General features: G+C 42.8%; 1 pseudogene; it reads right to left on the bottom strand.

Moving 5' to 3' along the window:
• Positions 1-818: 818 nt before the first annotated feature.
• Positions 819-25,173, bottom strand: LOC109939797 (60S ribosomal protein L10-like; annotated as a pseudogene).
• Positions 25,174-27,011: the final 1,838 nt, after the last annotated feature.

Below are 27,011 nucleotides of genomic sequence, written 5' to 3'. Positions count from 1 at the left end.
AAAGAAAGAAATGTCCTCACTTGCTGGCATTTTGTCCATTGTATTTTTGTAAATTAAGGTTATTAAAGAAAGAAATGTCCTCACTTCCTTCGAAAAATATAGTATCTCATGGATTAATTTATGATATTAGCACTTGCTACGGCCTATAGGGTTTATATAGGTTCACAGCTTCTTATTGTCCACTAGGCTTCTCCAGCTGTATTGTTTTGTAAGGGACATAAACTAGCTAATTGCTGTCACTTAATTACTCCTCCATTTTCCCTGTTGATTAAACTGGTATATAGGTTCATGGATTTACTTATGCTTATTCTGACGTGTCTTTATGATTTATACAGGCTTACACATACCTGTTTTGATAAGAGCCGAGCAGCGATTCTTCCATTTCAGACCACGACCTAGCTAAAGGCTAATGGTTCCAAATGTCTGAAGTACCGAAGACAGGGCTAGCTCCTCGTTTTTTGTCATGTCAAATAAATCGTGTATGATTGCAACAATATTGGCAAAATATCGTTGTGCTTTATATTTTGATATACTGTGAACAAAACAAGTGTCCTATGAGACCATCATGATTTATGCATTTTCAAACTAAATTTTACGACACTTCTTGTTGTGTTTTATGCTTCCATTAAAAAACAGTCTTACTGCGTTTTACGCCAAATTTATGACACTTTTTTATGTGTTTTACAGCAATCTCTTGCGAAGTGAGATTGTGCGCGTGTTTTATACTAAATTTCGTACTCATTTACGCTGTTTTAGCTCACGTTTTACGCTGAAATCATTCGAGCCAGAACCCGCGCACGATCGGCTGCACGCGATTTTCACGCCGTAATTTTTGGCTCCGTTTGCTGTTATAAAACAGATATAGGATTTACGCTAAATTTCGTACTTATTTACGTTATTTTAGCTCACGTTTTACGCTGGAATCGGCCCAAGCCAGGACCCCGCTCACGATCCGCTGCTTAATTTTAGGCCCCATTTGCTGTTACAAAACAGATATAGGATTTACGCTAAATTTCGTACTCATTTACGCTGTTTTAGCCCACGGTTTACGCTGAAATCCGCCCGAGCCAGAACCAGAACAACATACTGCTTGATTTATGCTGTCAAGTACATGTCATTATACAGTCGTAAACGCTGTCCACAGTGTCATATTCGCTCCACGTGATTCGGGCTTCAAAAGATTCCTTTATGCATTTTTTACGCATCTTTATCCATATATATATGCATTCGTATATTGTGTTACGCTTATCGTCCTAGAATCTTGTCTGTTGACTGCATGGCTGACGCAAGCACGCGGGTGCTGAGTCGACCACGTCCTGGCTGGGGCTTCCATTAGTAGGGGAAGCCCAGGGCTTCCATTACCTCTTCCCTATATATATATATATACATATATATATATTGTATATTAGGAGCCCTGGGCTTCCAAAAACTAAAGGAAGCCCAGACCAGACAGTGCAATCCGGTCGAGCCGGACCAGGTCCATACGTCTATAAAAGAAAATCTGTAGTGCTAGGGATCAGTTTTTCACGCCCCATCTCGATTCATTAGCGACGACGGTTGCCCGATGGCGCGCGCGGCGGTGGACCTCCGGCCAGTGGCTGCGGTGGCCGCGGCTCTCCGATCTCGACATGCGGTTGCGGCGGTTCCCAGGCCGGCGGTGGCGGCCCCCGATCCAGAGGGCGAGCGGCGGCAGCGCCCTTGTGCGGTGGCGGCGGTTCCCAGGCCAGTGGCCGCAAATCCATTACCTCGACGCGCGGTGGCGGAGGTTCCTCGATCCGCATCGGGGCCCTTGTACGGGCAAGCGGCGGCGTCCCCGAAGCCCCGAGGAGGCGGCACTTCCAAGGCCGGCGAGCAAGCGACGCCCGTCGATGTGCGAGTAGCGACGACGACGCATGAGGCGCGATGTTCGAGCGAGCGACGTCACGGAAGGCGCGAGATGCGCGCAGCGATGATCACGCGTGACATCCTCCGATCCGGCGTAGTTTTCTTTTCGATTATTGTGTTTTATGCCTACCACATGTACTATTTACGCTAAAAACTGTACGATTTTATGCTTAAACACGTAGTTTGTATATCAGTTTACTGCATGCACATTGGAAAGGCAATTCCTTAATTTATGTTGTTCGTAATTTGCGCGCATGCAATGGAAACTCCCACGATTTTGCCATAATTTTTGGATCTGTATAAAAATAGAAACCGCATGCATGCGGCTGCCATGTTTTTCGGAACTGTCATAAAAATAGGATCGTAATAACAACCTACTAGATTTATCAATCTCTCATTGACTCGGTATTTACGTTTATAATTGAGGGATTTTATGCTCAAAACTTAAGGTTTTTACGCTCCACCCGGATATGCGTCCACCAGTGAACAACATGCCAGATTCGTGTGCATGCAGCTGATAACAGATTTTTACGCAGTATACCCAATTGCATAATTATCTACACAGTGTAGCATATTTAGTATCACTATTTATCATAAAATAATAATTACGAGTCTAGCTGCATGGCTGTTGCAGCGATCCTAAATTTATGGAGTAAATAAAGCATTTAAAATAGAAACCGTCACACATATCTTTCCTAAATTTACGCGCATGCAAGGGAACGTGTTTGACTCATGCATGCATTTTGCCATAATTTTTGGATCTGTATAACCGCATGCATGCGACTGTCATGTTTTCGGATCTGCCATAAAAATAGGATCATAATAACAACCTACTAGAGCTATCAACCTCTCACATTGGCTCGGTATATACGCTTATAATTGAGGGATTTTATGCTCACAACTTAAGGTTATTACGCTCCAACCCGAAGATGCGTCCACCAGTGAACAACATGCCAGTTTTTTTATGCAGTGTAACGAATTGCATAAATACCTACACCATGTAGTATAATTTGTATCAGTATAAATAAATAAATAGCTGGAACAACTTTTTTTTACCGTAGCATTGACACCATCAGGTGCAATCCTACCCTCGCTCTTGTACTTAAGATACTCAGCACGCACGAACTTGGTGAAACCCCTGAAAAAATCAAGACAATGAACCAAACAAGTCAAATTCAAACCTTTCGTCAATGCTGCGACTTGACATTGGGTTCAACAGGGAAAGCGTCTTCGTTTCCCACATACCACTTCCTGCCGCGGATGATCTTTTGTCGGCTAGGGAACTTAAACTTGGCACGACGGAGGGCTTCTTCAGCGTGATTAGCATTGCTTTCCTTTGCATCGCACAGAAAGGACGACCTAACCAATGTCCACGCGAGCACAGGTACCCTGAGGCTTGCCGAAAGCACTCCTCATACCAGTCTGGAGCCGATCAGCCCCAGCACATGAAAGCATCTTGTTGATACGAAGGAAATGGAACGGATGGACAGGTTTTGTTCGGTTATTCTTATCTCATGTGAATTAGATAAGATTAAAAAAATTATGAAAGATTTTAACTTATTTAGGATTTAAACTATTCAATTACTCTCAATCTATATGTATTGAGGAGAGCAAAACGAACAAGATCTAAGGTGGAAGGCACCATTCCAGACACTCTTAGTCTCGTGTACTTGATGCAATCAATGCGCGCAGCCTCAAGAGTCTCACTGTAAACGTTCTCCTTCTCTTAACTCAGGGCTTGTTCGTTTCGGTGCTAATCCATATGGATTGAGCTGAGCAGGATTGGATGTGTTTCAATCTATAACAAGTCAAAATTCTTTTTAAAAATTTTAAATTCTTTACAATCCATATGGAATGGAAATAACCGAACAAGATGAATGGCAGTGAAAGTCTAAAAAAATCTTTGGTCTGGACTCTGGACCAAAGTTTTTCGCTGACACATGACTACAGTCTTGCCTTTTCTCCTTCTCTCCTATACGGCAACCAAAATATTGTATCTTTAAACAAGTGTTGGATTATGCTGATATAAAATATATCATGGTTGTGTCATAGCATTCGTAAAATATAGTATTATAAACCGTGGTTTTGAAAAACAGTGTTAGTTACACTTTTACCTTGTTCTTGTGGCAGGTAGTTAGACGACATTGTCTAGATGGCGGAGGCGTGAAATGTAAGATGGAGAGAAAGATGTATAATAACCACATCCATGGATATATATAACCTTCGTTCGCTCAGTGCACACTCGACAACGATCCACTGAAAACACCACCAGTATCTGGAAACTGTGTGTGTTGTTTGCAGGGCTAACGAATGGCAGGGCAGCTCTCCTTTGGCATTGGCAGGGGAAGGCCAGAAACTGTTCGTGCCTCTCAGCCGCGCCTTCATGCCAGAGGAGAGCCGCACTGTGATTCTCACCCTGAGCTTCTTCCTTTTCCTCCCACTATTTCCTTGCCTCATACTTCTATGTTTCCATGGCCTATGCTATATATACCACAAACCTCTCCATTGGAAACCTAGATATCCCCCCGAATGTGCCCGAACCAGGACCATGTTCATAAAGCAAACTAGCTGTCACTGTTGGGTCTAGTTCATGCAGATAGAATTCCCCTCGTTGCCATAGTTAGTTAGTTCTTCTTGCCTGAGACATGTCCTTCTCAAGATCCTATCGATGTTATGCTTTGTTGTGGGACATTCTCGTGGATCTTCCCTTGACAAATCTAGAATGGATCTGATTCTTTTAGGAAAAAGAGACAGCAACAGCTTTGCATGCAGGTCCAAGGGCTCTGGGATCTTGAAAGGACATGTGTGGAGCGCGCATTTAGTCAGATTAAATGATGGTTCATCATCCGTTTTAGAATATAATCTTGCTGATTAGCCAACCAAAATAGAGCTTGTCACTCAGCAAGTCATTGAGACTAGTTCTATTGTGTAGACACAAGTGTCTGAAGAGCAACACACTGCCTTTTTGTAATGTGTAAGTTTTTACATGTGAGATTTTTCCACGAATAAATGCATGCATATTGATAACTACTACTACTCGCTTAGTTATTGTGTTAGGATATCTTGGTGAACGGGTACCCAAGAATTAGCTATTCAGGACGTGTGCTGGATCGATTATCTGAAAAAAAGAGGTATGTCTGTCAATCTTTTATTAATGAAAAAAATGGTGTTGCTGACCACATTCGGCATGAAGTTTTACGATTTTTTTTTGCAAGCTTCCTTCCAGATTTCGTTTGAGTTCATTTTTCTTGCCAAATTCCGTCAGCTCATGAGCAAGCATGTGTGACCAAGTTTGGCACAAACCAAACAACCCACGCTACTCGGCAAAGCCTAGAAAACACTCAACAAATTATTTGCTAAGTGTGACTTTCAACAAAGATGACTTGACGAACTGTACATAAACAACAGGTTATTTGTCAAGTACTTTTTATCGGATACTCATCAAAGTATTTATCGAGTGCCAGTAGATACTTGGTAAAGAAAAGTCATCGTCACTCGGCAAAGAAGTACTAGGCTCTCGGCAAAGAAAAGTCGTCGTCACTCGGCAAAGTTTTTAACGTACGCTTTACCGAGAGCCCTTTTGCTGAGCACTGCCTTTGCCGAGAGTTTAGCTATCCACAGAGACACTTCACCAAGAGTCGTTCTATGCCGAGCGCAACACTCGGCAAAGAATAGTTTGCCGAGTACCCGATAAATAGCTCTTGTCAAAGAGCTGGATTTTGTTAGTATCAGTAGTTTTGAATGGACAATGTGTCTTTGGAACTTCCTAAATATCATTATATATGTTGTTCACTTGTTTTTAATTAATGAATTATAAAACAAGACAACACAATTTTTAAACGTTAAGGACATTCGTCCTTCGAAACATTATCTCTTTCGGACATAATGGATCTTGGACGAAGGTTATGAAGAACAAGTCTTCATCAGTCATAAATATAAAAATATAGTTACAGATGTAACATTATGCTGGTTATTCATTTCATATCAAATGTTAAACAACATCAAGATCCATATCATATATCGACAAAGTGATACATAATGTATATTACATTTGTACATTCGGCTTGCTTGAAGGCGAAAGCGCGAATGCAATTTCAATCCAGCGTGAATAGTATGGGGTATTGTTCACCTATTTATATGTATGGGGCGCAGCTCAAGCAAAAGTACATTTATGACCCTTATATATATACATTATCCTAATACAAACATTAGAGATTAATGATTATTTTTCTCTTTGACTCAACGTCGCGTTTGACCTTCGTAACCATCTTGAGCCAAAGTTATGATCCTTCGTCGCTTTGCGCATACTTGTTACAGTTTCGGCATTCGACCAGTCCCGTTGGTTATAGACGATTTCTCCGTCCTGAGGACCTTCGGCAGAGAAGGAGACCCCAACAATATAAACATCTCCATAGTTGTGTAGAAAACCGATATGAAATCCTAAATTTTCACCAGAATAAAAAGATCAAACATCTCCTCGAGGGCAGCAACAACGACCTCAGGATTTTTAATTGACGTGATTCCTTTTTGTTCGTCAAATGACCATGTCATGCTGTTCATTTTCTTGAAAAGGCCAAGCTTACATGCTTTGATGCCATTTGCCTGTGAGTAGCCCATGTAACATCAGTAGGTCATATAGTATTATAGTTTGGGCATAGTGATGAAGAAAACTGAGAAGTACCATTTTTTGGCAAAAAAGCAACTTCCACATTCATTCACAATGTTTTCCCCTTATTTGTTAGTATTTTAAGGTTTGACCATATAAATATTTAATAATTCTAAAAGGTCGTATTAAACAAGTTATACGTGTTATTGTTGAGCATCATATGAGTGGTTAATGGGATGGTAATATAATTTATATGGTTGGACCTATCTGATTACCTAAATGGTTAAGAAAAGGATCGAGATGTGCCACACAAGTGTGTGCCGACGCCGCCAAGATGAGACGTAACGTGGTCGTGGTCAACACGGATCGTTTCTCTCTATTATGTTCATGTTAAGTTCGTACATGCACTTTTCTGTTGTCACCAACATCTTAGTTTCATTTTTCTAGATTAAACTACAACCGGAAATACATAATTATGTAACATCCAAAAACAAGATGGAGCTTTTTTGTAGTTGGCTTTGCAAGTATATTGAAACTAAATGTTTTTAGGGAACTCACTACAAATGGTTGGCGTCAGAGATGCATATTGTGGTTAATTGCTATATATTGATATTTGCCAAAACTAGAGCGTGTTAACCATGTTCTAGGAATTCAAGACCACACTCATCTGAAGAGAAAAGTGTGTTCTAGGATGTTGATACGACAATAATTGCCGTTCTAGGAGATTTCATAGTTGATGAATATATTACGATATCTACTGACAAAGAAATATGGGATGTATTAAGGATAAATATGGAGTTTCTAACAGTGATAGTGAGCTTTATGTCATAGGGTAGTTTTATGACTATAGAACGACTGGTCGTTATGTAGTACAACAAACTCATGAAATATATATACTGGTGAAAGAACTCAGGGATTTTGGTTTTGTGCTATCACATAACTTTGTGGGATGCATCATTGCCAAGCTGCCATAGAATTAGACAAATTTTGTTGTAATAGTTTAACATTTTTGATCTTATATGCTCTTTAGATGTTGAAGAGAAGGCGAGAGCTAAAGATATTTACGACTAGAGAGTTATTGAGGGGACTTCTAGTGACTACGTGGTGCAGCAAAATCATCAAAACTCCTACAAAAATAAATTAAAATAATAGCTCAAACAAAATAACACAACTTCTTTTAAGAAAAAGAAGAACAAGTAAAGATACAACTTTTTAACTTGTGGCAAACCTAGGCGGTATGCTATCAAGTGTCTGGAAACCAAGTAGAAGTTAAACAAGAAATCTATAAATATAATTGGAACTAATAGAGAAACTTTGGAGTATCGTAACTTATTATCTATTGTTCTTTTAATACATACTAATCTTTTAATACAATAGCTGATATTCATGTGTGTGTTAATATTTCTTTATTTGTTATTAAGTTAAGAGAAGTTCCTCCTCGATGATGAGGAACAAAGCACGTGTGGTTGTTTGAGGTGTTGATATGGTCGATATAAATCTTACTTTAAGAAAGACCATGCAACTAAAGAACGTACAACATGTCCACTCAATAAGGAAGAATTTAATTAATGGTTCACTATTGTGTCGAGATGGTTGTAAAGATGTGTTTGAGTCTAATAAAAATATATATTATCGAAGTATGGAACATTTATTGGTAAAAATTATCTTTATCTAATGCTTGATTTAAATATATGAACCATATAAGCTATGACAGAACCTCCCAAGTCATTAGGCCCACCTACAGTTGTCCTAGTCCAACGGACCTTAGACAACCCTGCAGGTGCACCTGATCACTTGACAAGTTCGGTATCTGAATTTCTTACCTTGCCCAAGAGCATTTCACCCGTCACGCAGAAATTACAATACATCGGAGGTACGAAAATGCGGAAACAGTTACAATAATTTACTTTATTTAAAAGTAAGAAAGAGTAGTATTTATTACAGACCAGAGCAAATATAAGATTGGTGAGTATTATTATTACATAACCTGGGAGGCAAAAACCCCTCCCGATAAACAGTAAAAAGTTTTTCTTAACGGAGGACCCTTCCTCCCGCAGCTTCAGTCTTGATTTTCTTCTTTCGGTACCACCTTGGAATAGAAGCAACAAAAGTTTGCTGCTTCTTCACCTAAAACAACATGGGACAAAGCCCTGAGTACGAAATGTACTTTCGCAAGTCTTACCCGTCAAAATAAGAGACTCTCAAGGATATGCTGGCCATTGGGGATCAAGGTATGGCTTTTCAATAATCAATGACTCTATTTGCAGAAATGTTTACTAATAATGGATCCTTAAAAGTTTAGTTTTATTAGCAAGTTAAGTCATTACCTGAGTTCTAGAGTTCTTTCTACCCTAGTTCAAGCACTTGACCTATACTAGCCAATTTCTTTTCAACCCTTCTTATTCACTGGAATGCTACGTGTAGGGCAGTGACCAAGTCTTCATGTCCGCGAAGTTACGGCGATCCGAATCGATTATACTCAGCTGAGGATCTCCAATCACACGACATATGTAGCACTTAACCCTTGCATATGTCAACTCGCCACCGGGGTTCTTAAGACCAGATCAGGTTAACGCCAACCGAGAGCACAGATACACCACCGTCTAGCCTCTTGCCACGGAGGGTACACGCTACTCTCGCCATCTCTCCACTCCCATTGCGTGTTATCTTATTCTGGTGTTAGTCTGCCCGAGGCAAAGCTTACCCATGATGAGGCATGTGACCAGTTAAAGGGTCCTCGATCATCAAGCTTACATCGACAAGGTCCTTAATCGACTCAGACGGAGACACTACACCGAGACTCTCTTCTCGTGCAAGTCACCCGCCCGGTCTCAGCTTTATCATTTCAAACCCCAAAGTTTGGTACTTGGCAGAGGTACATCTTTTCCGATGTTGAACCCATCATGGCCATGATGGATCCACCATCAAGTTTTGTTTTTTTGAAAACATCCCACCCACTTTGAAGCATCATCTTTTGTCAAAACAAAACATTTTGTTTTTCTAGAGAAAAGCTAAGCATAAGAAAAACCTTTTTGTAAAATAGGGATTTAAGGAGAAGTAATCAAATCCAAGGAAGGAAATGCAGCAAGTGGTTTAACACACAACTCCTATCACCTAATGCATTAAGTAAGTGAGAAGAAATTTTAAAATAGCAAGGAGGTGGCAAATGCACCGGGGCTTGCCTTGAGTGATAGGTGAATCAGGCTCTGCTCCACAAATATCAAAGTAAAAGCAGTTTCCTGCCTGAGGTTCTTCAGGTGGTGGTGTAGTCCTCGCTTCTTCAACTTCTATTTCCTCCTCGTTTTCTAGATATAGCCATATATAATCATGAATGCTCATGTAATACTCATGAAAATGCAAAGATAATAAAAGTATATTATCTAATGTCTTGAATATAACTTTCCTTCACGGTTCTCCGAGAAACTAGGGTTTTCGGAGTCTATAGTGAAGTTCATAGGGCAGGGTACTAGGGTTTTGAGTTCTAAACACCAAACATGGTCCAAAGCATACCAAATTTTACCCAAGGCTTCTAAATATTACTTGAAGCCTATCTAAAAATTTTGGTGAATTTTGGGATTATTAATTACTCTCTAAAATTTTAGAAGTATGTGTTTTTGCTATTTTAAATATCCCATAATTCCTTATTTGAACTAAAAATCATGAAACTATTTTTATTAAATACTATAGAAAATTAGGAGCCTAGAAAAATTGGTCTGGTGTTTTTAGCATTTTTCTATAATTTTCTAGGAATTCCCTAAGTCCAGAAGAAAAAGAAAAAGGAAAAGATGCTACAGGATTGGGCTGAATCTGGCCCGAGTCGGCCCATTCAGTGGCGAAAGCGCGCCCACGCTAGCGGATTTACACAGAGACCCCCGATGATTTGGATAACTGGTTAAGGGTCGCGGTGTTATTTTCATGTCTCACTGACACTTGCAGAAATACCCCCGCGCTTTCATCTCTTTACATTCCACAGTCCACGACGGCGAACGGCGGGGAACCGAACTCCGACGAGCTTATACCAGCCGGATCACTCGATGACCGGTGTTCTACTTTGGCAGAGACCGAATTCAAGCCCTAACGAGAGTTTCCCCTCAACTAATTTCACTAGCGGAGCTCTAACTCGCCCTGTCCACGGTGACCGTGTGATCAACGGACATTCCAACGCGTTCCTGGTGGTTTAGAGCAACTTAACTCAATTGAATTGGTCGAGGAGCATTAGGAGAACCTAAGGATGCTGAAACAAGGGGGCAGGGAGCACGAACAGACCTGGAGTACGCTGACCACGGTGAGCCTACACACGGCGGCGCGGAGAACCAAATTGGGGGAAGAGAGAAATTGGAAGGCTCTGGTGGATAATCCGAGACAAGGATTGGTGCAATGGATGCGTAATTACCTAGCGGAGCCACGGGTACGCTCAATTTATAGACTCCGGGGGTGGTGGCACATGAATTTGGGTTGGTGCGGTGGCGGTCGGAGAAGAAAACGGTCACTGGCGCACGAGCTTAGTGGCTTTCACCGTGGCGGCTCTCCGGCGATCACCGGGCATGCAAGACGCGATTCATAGCGACGGGTACAACGCTTGAGCACGTGGCGCACAGCGGTAAGCGGCCAACGGTGGCGAGGTCTATCCCGGCTGATCGACGAGCAAGTGGGTACGGTGAAACTCATCTGTGACCAAGCCCGAGTCGATCCAGGCGCCAAGATCTTTATTCTCCTTAGTTATCCATTCGTATTGTGCACGAATCATAGCAGCCGGCGTGAATCGTAGCGCGGAGGTCGCCAACGACGAGATGCACGGTACCTGAGATTTTTCTGCTACTGTACCATTGGACCCCTGTTTAAAGTGCCTGACAGAGCACAATCAAGGCAGATTCTTTCCAAAATCTATGTGACAACCTCATCACCCATCCGCATCAAAGTTATAGACCTATAAACCATCTTCACTTTTGCTATATCATGCCTAGTCGAATTCCTACTGAATCCAACCCAAATTTGAACCTCAAGTGTGGCCAATGTCACTGGTGGCCATACTTTTCTGAAACTAGTGTTCAGAACTGTCCAACTGGCTTCTGATAGCACAACTTTACACTCATTTATCTTCAATTTCTATTCAGCACCAGTGCTTAGTCATTTAATCAAAAATGTTCTCCTTACATAGCCCTACAAACTTGATGTGTTGACATAGGGAAAAATCCTCATAATTTGGAAGATATAGGGCTTCAAAGTTGAGCCCATTCACTGAAATTCAGACTTAGCCATTGGAGCACAAATGTGGCCTTTTTGCAAATAAGCCCAAAACTTATGGTTTCATTTGCAAATCTCCAAATATGTGAACCATATGACTTAAGATACCCTATCTCCATGATTTTTGCACTTAGGTCCAAAATGTGCACACTTTTACAGATAACCCCCTAGGGTTTCAGTCTAGGGTTTTCTAGGGGTCTATTTAGGGTTTTTGGTACTTCTAGGGTTTGGATGCTACTTAAGTCCATCCATGGTGACATTTTATGATTATTACAACTAAGTTTTGAAGTTTTCTCTTAGTTAGACTTTGGTTACTCTTTTAAGCCCAGTCTAGGGTTAAGTACTGTATCCTAGGGTTTCACCCATGAAATACAACTTGTTTGAACTTTTTGCCTAGTGAATGCATTCTAAGTGTAACAAACACATGATATGCCAATGCTTATGATGTTATGCTCAAATTTTAGTGGCAATAACACCAGGGGTGTTACATCCTTCCCCCCATAAAAGAATCTCGTCTTGAGATTTGAAAGTCTAGGGTAAGTAATGGAAAAGGAAATGTGTCACACTTTTATTTCCTTATTCATGGTACAAGGTAGGGGTGGTATGGGGTTCATTCCTCTATTACAACAATTGTACACATCTTACAATTTACACGAAGCTAAAAATCCTGGGAAATTCTTATCTAAAAAGTCTTGAGTTTCCCAAGTAGCTTCATCTTCTGTGTGTTGGTTCCACTGTATCTTGTAAAACTTGAGAGTTTTTCTTCGGGTAATCCTGTCCTTTTGATCCAAGACTCGAATAGGATGTTCAGAATATGTCAGGTCTGGTTCTAAGGCAACATCTGTCACCTCAACAGTTCGATCTGGAACCCGAAGACACTTCTTTAGTTGAGATACGTGGAACACATTATGCACCGCAGACAATGTTTCGGGTAACTGGAGTTGGTATGCAACTGGTCCACATTGTTCAAGAACAGGGAAAGGACCAATGTACCGGGGTGCAAGCTTCCCTTTTACCCCGAAACGTGATACACCCTTCATTGGTGAGACTTTCAGGTAGACATGATCTTCAACTTGAAAGTACAAGGGTTTGCTTCGCTTGTCTGCATAACTCTTTTGGCGAGCTTGGGCTTCTTTCAAATTGTGTATTATTCGTTGAACCCTCTCTTCTGTTTCTTTTACCATAACAAGCCTAAAAAACAATCGCTCTCCTGGTTCAGACTAGTTTAACGGAGTACGACACCGTCGGCCATACAAAGCTTCAAAGGGTGCCATTTTTATGCTCTCTTGATAACTATTATTATATGAGAATTTCGCTAATGGTAAACAATCATCCCATTTCTGTGGGAATTCCAGAACACACGCTCGTGACATATCTTCAAGTATCTGATTTACCCTCTCAGTTTGCCCACTAGTTTGAGGATGATAGGCCGAACTGCGGAGTAACTTAGTACCCAAGGATTTGTGAAGTTCTTCCCAGAATTTGGATACAAATTGAGGTCCACGATCCGACACTATTGTCTTCGGAACACCGTGCAAACTAAGGATGCGAGCAATGTACAATTCTGCATATGCGATCACTGGATACTTTACTTTGACTGGGAGAAAATGGGCGATCTTTGTAAGTCGATCAATGATAACCCAGATGGAATCGTACCCTTTTGCTATCCTGGGCAATCCCACAATAAAGTCCATGCTTATATCCTCCCATTTCCATGTTGGGATAGGCAAAGATTGCAATGGACCAGTAGTCTTCATATGTATGGCCTTGACACGTCTGCAAGTGTCACATCTTGCCACATAGCGTGCGATTTCAATCTTCATCTTTGTACACCAATAATGTTGTTTTAGATCATGATACATCTTAGTGCTTCCGGGATGAATAGAATAGCGACTAAGATGTGCTTCATCTAAAATTTGCTGGCGGATCTCATCATTCTTGGGCACAACTATGCGGTTGTTGAACCATACAACACCTTGATCATCTCTTCTGAAGCAGTTGGCTTTACCGACCTCTATTTTCTCATGAATGTGTTTCATACCCACATCATTTCTTTGGGCACAAATTATTCTTTGCAGGAGGACTGAATCAAGCTTTAAATGATTTGAAGTTCCATGTTGAATCATTCCCAGGTTCAACTTCTCCATTTCTTGGCATAACGTAATGTCAGAAGTCTTCATTGTAGGACAATGATAGAAAGCCTTGCGACTTAACGCATCTGCCACTACATTAGCCTTGTCTGGGTGATAATGAATTTCCAATTCATAATCTTTAATCAGCTCAAGCCATCTCCTCTGCCTCATATTCAGTTCCGACTGGGTAAAAATATACTTTAAGCTTTTATGATCTGTATAAATATGACAGATATTCCCCAGTAGATAATGACGCCATATTTTCAGGGCATGAACCACAGCAGCTAATTCCAGGTCATGAGTTGGATAATGCTCCTTGAAAGTCGCCTAGAGGGGGGGTGAATAGGGCGAAACTGAAATTTACACAATTAATCACAACTACAAGCCGGGTTAGCGTTAGAAATATAATCGAGTCCGAGAGAGGGCGTAAAAACAAATCGCAAGCAAATAGAGAAGTGAGACACAAGGATTTGTTTTACCGAGGTTCGGTTTTCGCAAACCTACTCCCCGTTGAGGTGGTCACAAAGACCGGGTCTCTTTCAACCCTTTCCTTCTCTCAAACGGTCCCTCGAACCGAGTGAGCTTCTTCTTCTCAATCAAACGGGAATCAAACTTCCCCGCAAGGACCACCACACAATTAGTGTCTCTTGCCTCGGTTACAATTGAGTTTTGATCACAAGAACGAATGAGAAAGAAAGAAGCAATCCAAGCGCAAGAGCTCAAATGAACACGACAAATCACTCTCACTAGTCACTAAAGCTTTTGTGGAATTGGGAGAGGATTTGATCACTTGGGTGTGTCTAGAATTGAATGCTAGAGCTCTTGTAAGTAGTTGGAAGGTGGAAAACTTGGATGACTTGAATGTGGGGTGGTTGGGGGTATTTATAGCCCTAACCACCAAACTAGCCGTTTGGTGAAGGCTGCTGTCGCATGGTGCACCGGACAGTCCGGTGCACACCGAACAGTGTCCGGTGCACCAGCCACGTCACCCAGCCGTTGGGGTTCGACCGTTGGAGCTCTGACTGGTGGGTCGCCTGGCTGTCCGGTGGTGCACCGGACATCTCCTGTAGACTATCCGGTGCGCCACCCACGCGTGCTCTGCTCCTCTGCGCGCTCTGGCGCGCATTCAATGCTTCTGCAGGTGACCGTTGGCGCGAAGTAGTCATTGCTCCGTTGGCACATCGGACAGTCCGGTGTACACATGACAGTCCGGTGAATTTTAGCGGAGCGGATTCCCGACGCTGGTGAGTTCAGAGTCGCTCTCCCTTGGGGGCACCGGACACTGTCCGGTGTGCACCGGATAGTCCGGTGAATTATAGCGGAGCGCCTCTGGAAATTCCCGAAGGTGAAGAGTTCAGCTTGGAGTTCCCTGGTGCATCGAACACTGTCCGGTGGTGCACCGGACAAAGTCCGGTGGTGCACCGGACAGTCCGATGCGCCAGACCAGGGCACCCTTCGGTATACTTGGCTCCTTTGTTTTGAACCCCTATTCTTTGACTTATATTGGTTTGTTGTGAACCTTTGGCACCTGTAAAGACTTATGGACTAGAGCAAACTAGTTAGTTCAATAATTTGTGTTGGACAATTCAACCACCAAAATTATTTAGGAAAAAGGTGTAAGCCTATTTCCCTTTCAATCTCCCCCTTTTTAGTGATTGATGCCAACACAAACCAAAGCAAATATAAAAGTGCAGAATTGAACTAGTTTGCATATTTGTAAGTGCAAAGGTTACTTAGAGTTTGAAACCAATATTACCATAAGATATGCAAGGATTGTTTTTCTTTCTTATTTAACATTTTGGACCATGCTTGCACCACATGGTTTGTTTTTGCAAAAGTTTTGGAAAATCTTTTCAAAGTCTTTTGCAAATAGTCAAAGGTAAATGAATAAGAATTTTGAGAAGCATTTACTAGATTTGAAATTTTCTCCCCCTGTTTCAAATGCTTTTCCTTTGACTAAACAAAACTCCCCCTTAATGAAATCCTCCTCTTAGTGTTCAAGAGGGTTTTGATATTAATTTTGAAGAGGGTATTTCAATTTGAAATTATATCACTAGAAAGATACCAATTTGAAAATACTTCTTTAAAACCAAATTGAAAGACTAAAATTTTGAAATTGGTAGTGGTGCGGTCCTTTTGCTTTGGGCTAACATTTTCTCCCCCTTTGGCATGAATCGCCAAAAACGGAGTCATTAGAGCCCTTTGAATTACTTTCTCCTCCTTTGGCCATAAATAAATGAGTGAAGATTATACCAAAGATGGAGAGTTGCTCGGAGTGACGGCGAAGGATGAGTTATGGAGTGGAGTGGAAGCCTTTGTCTTCGCCGAAGACTCCAATTCCCTTTCAATACACCTATGACTTGGTTTGAAATATACTTGAAATCACATTAGTCATAGCATATAAAAGAGATATGATCAAAGGTATACTTATGAGCTATGTGTGCAAATTAGCAAAAGAAATTGCGTGAATCAAGAATATTTAGCTCATGCCTAAGTTTGTTAAAAGTTTGTTCATCTAGTGGCTTGGTAAAGATATCGGCTAATTGATCTTTAGTGTTAATATATGCAATCTCGATATCTCCCTTTTGTTGGTGATCCCTAAGAAAATGATATCGAATGGCTATGTGTTTAGTGCGGCTATGTTCAACGGGATTATCCGCCATGCGGATTGCACTCTCATTATCACATAGCAAAGGAACTTTGGTTAATTTGTAACCATAGTCCCGCAGGGTTTGCCTCATCCAAAGCAATTGCGCGCAACAATGGCCTGCTGCAATATACTCGGCTTCGGCGGTAGAAAGAGCGACGGAATTTTGCTTCTTTGAAGCCCAAGACACCAAGGATCTTCCCAAGAACTGGCAAGTCCCTGATGTGCTCTTTCTATTAATCTTACACCTCGCCCAATCGGCATCCGAATAACCAATTAAATCGAATGTGGATCCCCTAGGATAACAAAGCCCAAACTTAGGAGTATAAGCCAAATATCTCAAGATTCGTTTTACGGCCGTAAGGTGAGCTTCCTTAGGGTCGGCTTGGAATCTTGCACACATGCATACGGAAAGCATAATATCCAGTCGTGAAGCACATAGATAGAGTAAAGATCCTATCATCGACCGGTATACCTTTTGATCGACGGATTTACCTCCCGTGTCGAGGTCGAGATGCCCATTGGTTCCCATGGGAGTCTTGATGGGCTTGGCATCCTTCATTCCAAACTTGTTTAGAATGTCTTGAGTATACTTCGTTTGGCTAATGAAGGTGCCTTCTTGGAGTTGCTTCACTTGAAATCTTAAGAAGTACTTCAACTCCCCCATCATCGACATCTCGAATTTTTGTGTCATGATCCTACTAAATTCCTCACATGTAGATTCGTTAGTAGACCCAAATATGATATCATCAACATAAATTTGGCATACAAACAAATCTTTGTCAAGAGTTTTAGTAAATAAAGTAGGATCGGCCTTTCCGACTTTGAAGCCATTAGCGATAAGGAAGTCTCTTAGGCATTCATACCATGCTCTTGGGGCTTGCTTGAGCCCATAAAGCGCCTTAGAGAGCCTATAGACATGGTTAGGATACTCACTGTCTTCAAAGCCGGGAGGTTGCTCAACATAGACCTCTTCCTTGATTGGTCCATTGAGGAAGGCACTCTTCACGTCCATTTGATAAAGCTTGAAGCCATGGTAAGTAGCATAGGCCAATAATATACGAATTGACTCAAGCCTAGCTACGGGTGCATAGGTTTCACCGAAATCCAAACCTTCGACTTGGGAGTATCCTTTGGCCACAAGTTGAGCTTTGTTCCTTGTCACCACACCATGCTCATCTTGCTTGTTGCGGAAGACCCACTTGGTTCCTACAACATTTTGGTTAGGACGTGGAACTAAATGCCATACCTCGTTCCTAGTGAAGTTGTTGAGCTCCTCTTGCATCGCCACCACCCAATCCGAATCTTGTAATGCTTCCTCTACCCTGTGTGGCTCAATAGAGGAAACAAAAGAGTAATGCTCACAAAAATGTGCAACACGAGATCTAGTGGTTACCCCCTTATGAATGTCGCCGAGGATGGTGTCGACGGGGTGATCTCGTTGGATTGCTTGATGGACTCTTGGGTGTGGCGGTCTTGGTTCTTCATCCTCCTTTTCTTGATCATTTGCATCTCCCCCTTGATCATTGTCGTCATCTTGAGGTAGCTCATTTTCTTGATCTTCTCCTTCATCATTTTGAGTCTCATCCTCAATTTGAGTTGGTGGAGATGCTTGCGTGGAGGAGGATGGTTGATCTTGTGCACTTGGAGGCTCTTCGGATTCCTTAGGACACACATCCCCAATGGACATGTTCCTTAGCGCGATGCACGGAGCCTCTTCATCACCTATCTCATCAAGATCAACTTGCTCTACTTGAGAGCCGTTAGTCTCATCAAACACAACGTCACAAGAAACTTCAACTAGTCCTGTGGACTTGTTAAAGACTCTATATGCCCTTGTGTTTGAATCATATCCTAGTAAAAAGCCTTCTACAGTCTTAGGAACAAATTTTGATTTCCTACCTCTTTTAACAAGTATAAAGCATTTGCTACCAAAGACTCTAAAATATGAAATATTGGGCTTTTTATCGGTTTTGAGTTCGTATGATGTCTTCTTGAGGATTCGGTGTAGATACAATCGGTTGATGGCGTAGCAAGCGGTGTTGACCGCCTCTGCCCAAAACCGATCCGATGTCTTGTACTCATCAAGCATTGTTCTTACCATGTCTAATAGAGTTCGATTCTTCCTCTCCACTACACCATTTTGTTGTGGCATGTAGGGAGAAGAGAACTCATGCTTGATGCCCTCCTCCTCAAGGAAGCCTTCGATTTGTGAGTTCTTGAACTCCGTCCCGTTGTCGCTTCTAATTTTCTTGATCCTTAAGCCGAACTCATTTTGAGCCCGTCTCAAGAATCCCTTTAAGGTCTCTTGGGTATGAGATTTTTCCTGCAAAAAGAACACCCAAGTGAAGCGAGAATAATCATCCACAATAACTAGACAGTACTTACTCTCGCCGATGCTTATGTAAGCAATCGAGCCGAATAGATCCATGTGTAGGAGCTCCAGTGGCCTGTCAGTCGTCATGATGTTCTTGTGTGGATGGTGAACACCAACTTGCTTCCCTGCTTGGCATGCTCTACAAATCCTGTCTTTCTCAAAATGAACATTTGTTAATCCTAAAATGTGCTCTCCCTTTAGAAGCTTATGAAGATTCTTCATTCCAACATGGGCTAGTTGGCGGTGCCAGAGCCAACCCATGTTAGTCTTAGCAATTAAGCAAGTGTCGAGTTCAGCTCTATCAAAATCTACCAAGTATAGCTGACCCTCTAACACTCCCTTAAATGCTATTGAATCATCACTTCTTCTAAAGACAGTGACACCTACATCAGTAAATAGACAGTTGTAGCCCCTTTGACATAATTGAGATATGGAAAGCAAATTGTAATCTAATGAATCAACAAGAAAAACATTGGAAATGGAATGGTCAGGAGATATAGCTATTTTACCCAAACCTTTGACCAAACCTTGATTTCCATCCCCGAATGTGATAGCTCGTTGGGGATCTTGGTTTTTCTCATATGAGGAGAACATCTTCTTCTCCCCTGTCATGTGGTTTGTGCACCCGCTGTCGATGATCCAACTTGAGCCCCCGGATGCATAAACCTACAAAACAAGTTTAGTTCTTGACTTTAGGTACCCAAACGGTTTTGGGTCCTTTGGCATTAGAAACAAGAACTTTGGGTACCCAAACACAAGTCTTGGAGCCCTTGTGTTTGCCCCCAACAAACTTGGCAACTACCTTACCGGATTTGTTAGTCAAAACATAAGATGCATCAAAAGTTTTAAATGAAATGTCATGATCATTTGATGCACTAGGAGTTTTCCTTTTAGGCAGCTTAGCACGGGTTGGTTGCCTAGAGCTAGATGTCTCACCCTTATACATAAAAGCATGGTTAGGGCCAGAGTGAGACTTCCTAGAATGAATTCTCCTAATTTTGCTCTCGGGATAACCGGCAGGGTACAAAATGTAACCCTCGTTATCCCGAGGCATGGGAGCCTTGCCCTTAACAAAGTTAGACAATTTCTTAGGAGGGGCATTAATTTTGACATTGTCTCCCCTTTGGAAACCAATGCCATCTTTGATGCCAGGGCGTCTCCCACTATAAAGCATACTACGAGCAAATTTAAATTTTTCATTTTCAAGTTCATGCTCGACAATTTTAGCATCTAATTTTGCTATATGATCATTTTGTTGTATAATTAAAGCCATATGATCATGAATAGCATTAATGTCAACATCCCTACATCTAGTGCAAATAGACACATGCTCAACGGTAGATGTAGAGGGTTTGCAAGATTTTAATTCTACAACCTTAGCATGTAATATATCATTCTCACTTCTAAGGTTAGAAATTGAAATATTGCAAACATCTAATTCTTTAGCCTTAGCAATCAAATTTTCATTTTCTACTCTAAGGCTAGCAAGAGAAACATTTAATTCTTCAATCTTAGCAAATAAATCAACATTATCATTTCTAAGATTGGGAATTGAAATATTACAAGCATTTGAATCAACCTTAGCAATTAAACTAGCATTTTCATTTCTAAGGTTGGTAATTAAATCATGGCATGTGCTTAGCTCACTAGTTAACTTCTCACATTTTTCAACTTCTAGAGCATAAGCATTTTTCACCTTAACATGCTTCTTATTCTCCTTAATTAGGAAGTCCTCTTGAGAGTCCAAGAGATCATCCTTCTCATGAATAGCACTAATTAATTCATTTAACTTTTCCTTTTGTTGCATGTTAAGGTTGGCAAAAAGTGTACGTAAATTATCCTCCTCATCACTAGCATTATCATCACTAGAAGACTCATATTTAGTGGAGGATTTGGATTTAACCTTCTTCTTTTTGTCGTCCTTTGCCATGAGGCACTTGTGGCCGACGTTGGGGAAGAGGAGGCCCTTGGTGACGACGATGTTGGCGGCGTCCTCGTCAGAGGAGGAGTCGGTGGAGCTCTCGTCGGAGTCCCACTCACGGCAAACATGGGCATCGCCACCCTTCTTCTTGTGGTACCTCTTCTTTTCTCTCCTCTTGCCCTTCTTGTCGTTGTCCCTGTCACTATCACTTGATAAAGGACATTTAGCAGTAAAGTGACCGGGCTTACCACACTTGTAGCAAACCTTCTTGGAACGGGATTTGTAATCCTTCCCCTTCCGTTGCTTGAGGATTTGGCGAAAGCTTTTGATGATTAAAGCCATCTCCTCATTGTTGAGCTTTGAGGCATCAATGGGTTGTCTACTTGATGTAGACTCTTCCTTCTTTTCCTTCATCGCCTTGAATGCAACCGGTTGTGCTTCGGGCGCGGAGGGGCCATCTAGCTCGTTGATCTTCTTTGAGCCTTTGATCATCAACTCAAAGCTTTCAAAATTACCTATCACTTCCTCGAGAGTCATTAGTGTATATCTAGGATTACCACGAATTAATTGAACTTGAGTAGGGTTAAGGAAAACAAGTGATCTAAGAATAACCTTAACCACCTCATGGTCATCCCATTTCTTACTCCTGAGGTTGCGCACTTGGTTCACCAAGGTTTTGAGCCGGTTGTACATGTCTTGTGGCTCCTCCCCTTGGCGAAGTCGGAAGCGACCGAGCTCCCCCTCGATCGTCTCCCGCTTGGTGATCTTGGTCACCTCGTCTCCTTCGTGCGCCGTCTTGAGTACGTCCCAAATCTCCTTGGCGCTTTTCAACCCTTGCACCTTGTTATACTCCTCTCGACTTAGAGAGGTGAGGAGTATAGTGGTGGCTTGTGAGTTGAAGTGCTCGATTTGGGCCACTTCGTCCTCATCATAGTCTTCATCCCCTACGGATGATACCTGTACACCAAACTCAACAACATCCCATATACTTTTATGGAGAGAGGTTAGGTGATATCGCATCATATCACTCCACCTAGCATAATCTTCACCATCAAACATTGGTGGTTTGCCTAATGGGACGGAAAGTAAAGGTGTATGTTTAGGAATGCGAGGATAGCGTAGGGGAATCTTACTAAACTTCTTGCGCTCATGGCGCTTAGAAGTTACGGACGGCGTGTCGGAGCCGGAGGTGGATGTCGACGAGGTGTCGGTCTCGTAATAGACCACCTTCCTCATCTTCTTCTTCTTGTCACCGCTCCGACGCGACTTGTGTGAAGAGGATTTCTTTTCCTTCCCCTTCCCTTTGTCGGAGGAGTCTTTCTTCTCCTTCCTCTTGTTGCGGGATTCTTCTGATGAAGTTTTCCCGTGACTTGTAGTGGGCTTGTCGCCGGTCTCCATCTCCTTCTTGGCGTGATCTCCCGACATCACTTCGAGCGGTTAGGCTCTAATGAAGCACCGGGCTCCGATACCAATTGAAAGTCGCCTAGAGGGGGGTGAATAGGGCGAAACTGAAATTTACACAATTAATCACAACTACAAGTCAGGTTAGCGTTAGAAATATAATCGAGTCCGAGAGAGGGCATAAAAACAAATCGCAAGCAAATAGAGAAGTGAGACACAAGAATTTGTTTTACCGAGGTTCGGTTTTTGCAAACCTACTCCCCGTTGAGGTGGTCACAAAGACCGGGTCTCTTTCAACCCTTTACCTCTCTCAAACGGTCCCTCGGACCGAGTGAGCTTCTTCTTCTCAATCAAACGGGAATCAAACTTCCCCGCAAGGACCACCACACAATTGGTGTCTCTTGCCTCGGTTACAATTGAGTTTTGATCACAAGAACGAATGAGAAAGAAAGAAGCAATCCAAGCGGAAGAGCTCAAATGAACACGACAAATCACTCTCACTAGTCACTAAAGCTTTTGTGGAATTGGGAGAGGATTTGATCACTTGGGTGTGTCTAGAATTGAATGCTAGAGCTCTTGTAAGTAGTTGGAAGGTGGAAAACTTGGATGACTTGAATGTGTGGTGGTTGGGGGTATTTATAGCCCCAACCACCAAACTAGCCGTTTGGTGAAGGCTGCTGTCGCATGGTGCACCGGACAGTCCGGTGCACACCGGACAATCCGGTGCACACCGGACAGTGTCCGGTGCACTAGCCACGTCACCCGGCCGTTGGGGTTTGACCGTTGGAGCTCTGACTGGTGTGGTCGCCTGGCTGTCCGGTGGTGCACCGGACATCTCCTGTAGACTGTCCGGTGCGCCACCCGCATGTGCTCTGCTCCTCTGCACGCTCTGGCGCGCATTCAATGCTTCTGCAGGTGACCGTTGGCGCGAAATAGTCGTTGCTCCGCTGGCACACCAGACAGTCCGGTGTACACCGGACAGTCCGGTGAATTTTAGCGGAGCGGATTCCCGACGCTGGCGAGTTCAGAGTCGCTCTTCCTTGGGGGCACCGGACACTGTCCGGTGTGCACCGGACAGTCCGGTGAATTATAGCGGAGTGCCTCTGGAAATTCCCGAAGGTGAAGAGTTCAGCTTGGAGTTCCCTAGTGCACCGGACACTGTCCGGTGGTGCACCAGACACTGTCCGGTGGCACACCGGACAGTCCGGTGCGCCAGACCAGGGCACCCTTCGGTATACTTGGCTCCTTTGTTTTGAACCCCTATTCTTTGACTTATATTGGTTTGTTGTGAACCTTTGGCACCTGTAAAGACTTATTGACTAGAGCAAACTAGTTAGTTCAATAATTTGTGTTGGGCAATTCAACCACCAAAATTATTTAGGAAAAAGGTGTAAGCCTATTTCCCTTTCACTCCTCATGCCGGCGTAACTTCCTTGAAGCGTAGGCTATCACTCGGCCCTCTTGCATTAGAACACAGCCCAAACCACTGCCTGATGCGTCACAATACACATCAAAGGGCTTTTCAATGTTCGGTTGAGCTAATACTGGAGCAGTGGTCAATAATACTTTCAGCTGCTCAAAGGCTTCATTACATTTTGAAGACCAATTAAATTTGGTATCATTCTTCAATAAACTTGTGATTGGTTTCACAAGCTTGGAAAAATCTGGAATAAATCGGCGGTAATAACCAGCCAGTCCAAGAAAACTTCGGACTTGATGTACAGTGGTTGGGGGTTTCCACTCCAAGATATCCTTGACCTTGCTGGGATCCACCGCAATCCCGTTAGCAGACAACACGTGTCCCAAAAATTGGATCTCCTCCAGCCAAAATGCGCATTTACTGAATTTAGCATATAGTTGATGCTCCCTTAAGCGCGTTAACACGATCCGCAAATGTCGAGCATGCTCCTCTTCATTCTTGGAATATATTAAGATATCATCAATGAACACCACTATGAATTTGTCCAACTCGGGCATAAATACCGAGTTCATAAGATATGTGAAGTGGGCAGGAGCATTTGTTAGTCCGAAAGACATAACCAGATATTCAAATAATCCATACCGCGTAGTGAATGCGGTCTTGGGTATATCTTCGGGTCGGATACGGATCTGATGGTAACCCGACCTGAGGTCAATTTTGGAAAATACCCGAGCTCCGGTAAGTTGATCAAATAGGATGTCAATCCGGGGAAGAGGGTACTTATTCTTGATTGTGACCTCATTAAGGGGTCTATAATCCACGCACATCCGAAGTGTTTGGTCCTTCTTCTTGACAAAGATGGCTGGACAACCCCAAGGTGATGAGCTTGGTCAGATGAATCCCTTTTCTAGTAGATCTTGTAATTGGATCTTGAGTTCTGCCAACTCGTTCGGAGGCATTTGGTACGACCTTCTAAAAATAGGAGTCGTACCGGGCTTCAACTCAATCACAAATTCTACATCTCTCTCTGGAGGCAATCCAGGCAGATCTTCCGGAAAGACGTCCGGGAATTCACATACTACCGGAATATCTTGAATCTCTGGTATGATGGCTTCATATACTCTGCCAAATGGTTTAGCTGGAATAGCTACGGGGATGGACAAGAGAACCTCTTCCTCGCCATAACTCAACCTGATGGTTCTCAGATCAGTGTTGAGGATTGCTTTGTGTTGGGCTAACCAATTCATGCCCAGAATTACATCTATATCTTGGCCTTTTAGAACAATCATGTTGGTGGGAAAGTCCCGTTCGGACAATGTTACGGGCACGTGGAAAGCCACTTCTTTAGTGAATATTTGTCCCCTAGGCGAATGAATTATAAACCGTTCCCTTGATTCATTGTATGGAATGCAATGTTGCTCCACAAACTTCTTACTTATGAATCTCTACTACTCTATAAGAGTATAGTGTGGGCGTCCACACCTGCTACACCATGCCTCCGTCTCCCGCGACTCCGCCACCGTGATCGCTGTGCCACCCATCCCCGCCCCCGTCCGTCACGCAGAGATTTCCTCCTCTGAGACTGCCCCACCACGCCCGTCACGCAGAGGTTTCCTCCTCCCCAAGACGCTCCCACCGTCGCGCCTGTCACGCAGATATTTCCTCCCCAAGACTTCCCCACCCCACGTGCCCGAGTCGTCGAGGCACACTCCTGTCTAGCTTCGACGTCGACGCACATCTCCGCCTCGCCTCGACGCTGTCCTCTCGCCATGTCGCAGCACACGTCCGCGACAGCGTCCATCCCAGCGCCGGCCTCGCGCACCGTCTACAGCTCCCTTCCAGGAGTTGTCTCACCGACGATGGCTCCCGACTCTGCTCCTCCTCTCAGTTCTCCCTCCGCGTTTCACCTTCTCTCCCTTCCTCTTCGGGCACCGTCCTCCTTGCCTAGATCCGGCAGTCACGCCACACATTGTCTCTCTGTCTATACATTTGGATCTGTTGGATCTGTGAATAAAATATTGTCGTTTCTGTTTCTGTGGTTTCTTCGTAGATGAAGGAGCAGATTAAGGATGTGATTCTTCCTCTGTGTTGGGTCCCCGCATTTCCTACCCCACCTACTATCGCTCCTTCAAATGTGCTCCATCCGTTGCTGATCCTAATTGTCGCCGCCGCTGGTTGGTTGGTTGCAAGCAGGGAGGGTCTGAGAGAGCGCGACGAGCAGTGGACCAAAGTCATCTCATGGGAGACTGGGGCATTCGTCTACCATAACTTCCTGGTAAGCGATGCCACCACCACGGCCTCGCCGTCTATGCACGCTTCCTCTTTCGTTTAATGTTCTTCGTGTCATCTCATTCTTATGACTGAGTTTGATAGAATCGTGAGATGTGTGGTAGCACATTTGGATATGTGAATAGAATATTTGTCGTTTATGTTTCTATGGTTTCTTGGCAGATGAAGGATAAGCTGGAGGCGGATACAATCATGATATGTGAATAGAATAGAATATATGTCTGGCGAGTAACAAAACCCCACCCACTTACAAGAATTAATATTCTATTTTTTTACATTTATTGGATACGAAGAAACAAATGTGCTACATGCTCAGTGGATCCTTAAAACTCACGTGGACATGGTGAATGCATCTGCATTCTATAGTCGGTGTCAAAGAAAATAGGGTCATTTTTAGATGCACCAATGTGTGTATGTGGTATGTATAGTTCGCAACTTATTTGTTTTGAAATGTTCCAACTTTCTAGGAAAAAATATTCTCTTTGTCTATAAAAATATATGATTCTGATTTTGGGAATTTTAATCAAGTTGACATGGATGGACTAATAATCGGACCAGCAAGTTAGCTTGCTTGTGGTCGGGCACGACGTTTTCAAATCAAAAGCTAAGGTAATAATATGTACTTGTACTTTTCAAGTGTCTTCATAGGTTCATTGATTTGGTCTTCTAGGTGGGTTCAGTTTGAACAACCATAACCCATACCTCTTGCAAGGATGCATATAGCTTGCTTCAGAATTTGGACATAAGGTGACTTCTTGTAAGTGTATTTTCTACGTGAAGTTTTCCGTGTAAATTACAATCATATTCTTATTATATTGTTCATGACGATATCTTTTGATTATACTTAATGTAGTTTCTCATCAGCTCATGGATATCCTGTTAGATACAAGCAACCTTTCCAAGTAGTGTTCAGAGCAGGTGAAGAGAAGCAGCCTTACATCCAGTAGGCCTAGCTCGACAAGAAATGTTATGAAAAAGAGCCCACCGTCTATCATCGTGAAGCTTTCTAAAAGCATATAGTAGTCAAACTCGATATGCAGGTTCAACTGCCTCAACAACTATTAGTTTGCTTGTTGCACATGTTGGAGAT

The sequence above is a fragment of the Zea mays genome, chromosome 5 (genome assembly GCF_902167145.1).
Source record: "Zea mays cultivar B73 chromosome 5, Zm-B73-REFERENCE-NAM-5.0, whole genome shotgun sequence".
Classification (NCBI taxonomy): Eukaryota; Viridiplantae; Streptophyta; class Magnoliopsida; order Poales; family Poaceae; genus Zea; species Zea mays.
The sequence above is the reverse complement of the archived record's forward strand: the minus strand, read 5'-3'. Positions and strand labels throughout refer to the sequence as shown.